Here is a 5,000-nt window from a genome sequence, read left to right on the forward strand (position 1 = left end):
GAAGAGGAGGAGGAGGAGGAGGAGGAGGAGGAGGAAGAGCAGGAGAGGGCGAGTGTCAAAGATGCTATAGTCTCTCTCTCTCTCTCTCTCTCTCTCTCTCTCTCTCTCTCTCTCTCTCTCTCTCTATCTCCTCGTGTTTAGTGTCACTTTGATGTTTGTTTGTGTCGAAAGAGAGAGAGAGAGAGAGAGAGAGAGAGAGAGAGAGAGAGAGAGAGAGAGAGAGAGAGAGAGGCGTCCATTAAACCAAATTTGTGGAGTAATAAACAAGGAAGAAGAAGAAGAAGAAGAAGAAGAAGAAGAAGAAGAGGAGGAGGAGGAGGAGGAGGAAGAAGGAGGAGGAGGAGGAAAGAATAATGCAGGAGGAGGAAGTAAAATGTGATTATGAGAGAGAGAGAGAGAGAGAGAGAGAGAGAGAGAGAGAGAGAGAGAGAGAGAGAGAGAGATCGTAGTGTTCCATAAGGCACAGGTGCAAAGGTGCCACATCTGGCAGGGCTGCGTCATCCTCTAAGAGTCACCGCACGGAGCACGAGAACGGTGCTCAATGGTGGTGACGCCGTAGAGGTGCCGCGATCCCACGGGTGTCAGCATCAACGCACCTTCGCAGGACGCGTCTCCAGGATGTGGAACTTGTTCACGGCCGCGGTGCCTCACGTCCAGGAGATGAACACACACAGTGTCAAACTGATGGCACATAAGTGGAGACAGACACTGCCAACTCCTCTGACACTCTTTGTGACGTGACACTCAGTGTAGTGCAGTGCGTAAATAGTGCTAGTGAAGTGAAACGAATAGTGCTCCATTTACATGCTGACCATCTTGTATATTATCTATTTTTAAGTCTTGTAAATATTGTAGAGAAATAGATTGTAGTACCCTTAGAATAGGTAGCACACGACAGTGCGCCTTTGGGTACATGTTCTTCTGTATTAAGTTTTGTTTAAATAAAAAAAAAATTAAAAAAAGAGAGAGAGAGAGAGAGAGAGAGAGAGAGAGAGAGAGAAGGACTAAAGGGAATGAAATATTTTACATTCATTTCTCTCTCTCTCTCTCTCTCTCTCTCTCTCTCTCTCTCTTATCAATAATTCCATACAAACCATATATAACTTTTTACTCACTATCTCAAATTAGAGAGAGAGAGAGAGAGAGATTGTTTGAATGATAAGCTAACTCCTTAACTCTCTCTCTCTCTCTCTCTCTCTCTCTCTCTCTCTCTCTCTCTCTCTCTCTCTCTCTCTCTCTCTCTCTCTCTCTCTGTATTTGCTCTTGCTTTCAATCTCGTAAACAAACAAACAAACAAACAAACACACACACACACACACACACACACACACACAGATAGACACATCTCTCTCTCTCTCTCTCTCTCTCTCTCTCTCTCTCTCTCTCTCTCTCTCTCATATGAAAGGAAAAAGGAGATGCTAAAGAGAGAGAGAGAGAGAGAGAGAGAGAGAGAGAGAGAGAGAGAGAAAAGGTAGAGATATTTTTATTCGAATATTCCTAATGGTCAACGGAAAGAGAGAGAGAGAGAGAGAGAGAGAGAGAGAGAGAGAGAGAGAGAGAGAGAGAGAGAGATACTATCCTGTTAGTGAATGATTAATGAGATCCTTCAGTCCTCTATCTCTCTCTCTCTCTCTCTCTCTCTCTCTCTCTCTCTCTCTCTCTCTCTCTCTCTCTCTCTCTCTCTATTCATTACAGACACACCAATAGAATTCGTCTCTCATCATTAAGAGAGAGAGAGAGAGAGAGAGAGAGAGAGAGAGCGAGTGTACATAGCTATACATTTTCGGTGTGTCAACATTTAGAGATAATTGTTTCTCTCTCTCTCTCTCTCTCTCTCTCTCTCTCTCTCTCTCTCTCTCTCTCTCTCTCTGGCCTTTCTCCGCCCACCCAAACATGTTCAGATCGTGTTTGGTGAGGAGGTCAGGTCAAAATATAATAAGTGACCTTTCTTTGGGTCAGGTAAGGTCGTGGTGGTGGTGGTAGTAGTAGTAGTAGTAGTAGTAGTAGTAGTAGTAGTAGTAGTAGTAGTAGTAGTTGTTTTTGTTTTAAAATTCTTGTTAGAAAGGAAGATTAGAGAGAGAGAGAGAGAGAGAGAGAGAGAGAGAGAGAGAGAGAGAGAGAGAGAGAGAGAGGCAAAGTATGATGTCCAATAGTAGTAAAGAGAGAGAGGAGAGAGAGAGAGAGAGAGAGAGAGAGAGAGAGAGAGAGAGAGAATTAATTACAATATCATAGTATAACATAATGGAATCTCTCTCTCTCTCTCTCTCTCTCTCTCTCTCTCTCTCTCTCTCTCTCTCACTTTGAAATGACCAAAAGTATTAACTGATATTAAAGAAATTGGGTTTAGAGAGAGAGAGAGAGAGAGAGAGAGAGAGAGAGAGAGAGAGAGAGAGAGAGAGAGAAAATCAACACAAAATAGGAATTCCGGTTCATTAGCTCTCTCTCTCTCTCTCTCTCTCTCTCTCTCTCTCTCTCTCTCTCTCTCTCTCTCACTGAACCCTAATTATTTTTCTGCTTCATTTCTTTTCCTCTCTCTCTCTCTCTCTCTCTCTCTCTCTCTCTCTCTCTCTCTCTCTTTATTTTGTATATATTTTACTTTTTCCTCTCATCCTTTTCCTCTTCTCTTTTTATCCTCCTCCTCCTCCTCCTCCTCCTCCTCCTCCTCCTCCTCCTCCTCCTCCTCCTCCTCCTCTTCCTCCTCCTCCTTCCTTCTTCTTTATCCTATTTCTTCTTATCTCTTCCTTTTTCCACCCATCAGCATTTCAATTCCTCCTCCTCCTCCTCCTCCTCCTCCTCCTCCTCCTCCTCCTCCTCCTCCTCTTCCTCTTCCTCCTCTTCCTCTTCCTCCTCCTCTTCATATTTTCACCTGTTTCTTTCTCTTCTTTTTATATTTCTTGTACCTCCTCCTCCTCCTCCTCCTCCTCCTCCTCCTCCTCCTCCTCCTCTTCCTCCTCCTCCTCCTCTTCTTCCTCTTCTTCTCTCTCTTCCTATAATTTTTGATGTTGATATTTCTTCCTCCTCCTCCTCCTCCTCCTCCTCCTCCTCCTCCTCCTCCTCCTCCTCCTCCTCCTCCTCCTCCTCCTCCTTCTCCATAAACTTCACTAAGCAAGTTTATTGAAAGGAAAATATGGAGAGAGAGAGAGAGAGAGAGAGAGAGAGAGAGAGAGAGAGAGAGAGAGAGAGAGAGAGAGAGAGAGAGAGAGAGAGAGAGAGAGAGAGAGAGAATGTGATATAATTATGTTCTCCTTAATAAAGAAGGTATGTGTGTGTATCTCTCTCTCTCTCTCTCTCTCTCTCTCTCTCTCTCTCTCTCTCTCTCTCTCTCTCTGTGTGTGTGTGTGTGTGTGTGTCAAATCTACGAAACATGATGCATTTCAGAGAGAGAGAGAGAGAGAGAGAGAGAGAGAGAGAGAGAGAGAGAGAGAGAGAGAGAGAGGGAGTGGCACATATACGCATGGAACTCTCGCCTTTAATCAAACAAAACACAAAGACTAATTTCGAATGACCTAACCTAACCTGGCGTACCTTGGCGGAAATTGACCTTAAGTGACCTTACTGTGACCTGACCTAACCTGACCTGACCTTTCTTGACCTAACATCACTGAACAGCCTCAAAACACCCAAAAACACCCAAAAACACACCCAAACACCCAAAACACACTCAAACACACCCAAACACCCATACACAGCCAAACACACTCAAAAAACACCCAAAACACACTAAAAAACACCCAACACACACAAACACACCCAAACACCCAAAACACACCCAAACACACCCAAACACACCCAAACACACCCAAAACACACCAAAACACACCTAAACACACTCAAACACCCAAAACACACCCAAAACACACCCAAACACACTCAAACACACTCAAACACACACACACACCCAAACACACTCAAACACACTCAAACACACTCAAACACACCCAAAACACACCCAAACACACCTAAACACACTCAAACACACACAAACCCAAAACACACCCAAACACACCCAAACACACCCCAAACACACTAAACACACCCTTCAAACACACCCAAACACACCAAACACACCTAAACACACTCAAACACACTCAAACACACCCAAACACACCTAAACACAATAGCACCCAAACACACCAAACACACCTAAACACACCCAAACACACACCCAAACACACCCTAAACACACTTAATGGTGTTCAATGCCTCAAACACACTAATGGTGTTCAATGCCTCAAAAACACTTAATGGTGTTCAATGCCTCAAAAAAATAAACTTAAACACACCTAAACACACCAAACACACCTAAACACACACTTAAACACTCCAAACACACAAAACACCAAACACCCTTCCAATGGTGTTCAGACGCCCAACCCTTCAGGAACTTAATGGTGTTCAATGCCTCAAAAAAAAACTTAATGGTGTTCAATGCCTCAAAAAAAAACTTAATGGTGTTCAATGCCTCAAAAAAAACTTAATGGTGTTCAATGCCTCAAAAAAACTTAATGGTGTTCAATGCCTCAAAAAAAAACTTAATGGTGTTCAATGCCTCAAAAAAACTTAATGGTGTTCAATGCCTTAAAAAAACTTAATGGTGTTCAATGCCTCAAAAAACTTAATGGTGTTCAATGCCTCAAAAAAAAACTTAATGGTGTTCAATGCCTCAAAAAAACTTAATGGTGTTCAATGCCTCAAAAAAAACTTAATGGTGTTCAATGCCTCAAAAAAAACTTAATGGTGTTCAATGCCTCAAAAAAAAACTTAATGGTGTTCAATGCCTCAAAAAAACTTAATGGTGTTCAATGCCTCAAAAAAACTTAATGGTGTTCAATGCCTCAAAAAAAACTTAATGGTGTTCAATGCCTCAAAAAAAAACTTAATGGTGTTCAATGCCTCAAAAAAAAACTTAATGGTGTTCAATGCCTCAAAAAAAAACTTAAATGATGTTCAATGCCTCAAAAAAACTTAATGGTGTTCAATGCCTCAAAAAAAAACTTAAA

At 42.4% G+C, this 5,000-nt stretch overlaps 1 protein-coding gene across 1 annotated transcript in view; it reads right to left on the reverse strand.

Moving 5' to 3' along the window:
• LOC123503474 overlaps positions 1-5,000 on the reverse strand; it is a 130,658-nt gene that overhangs the window by 124,287 nt on the left and 1,371 nt on the right.

Source organism: Portunus trituberculatus, chromosome 2 (genome assembly GCF_017591435.1).
Source record: "Portunus trituberculatus isolate SZX2019 chromosome 2, ASM1759143v1, whole genome shotgun sequence".
Taxonomy (NCBI): Eukaryota; Metazoa; Arthropoda; class Malacostraca; order Decapoda; family Portunidae; genus Portunus; species Portunus trituberculatus.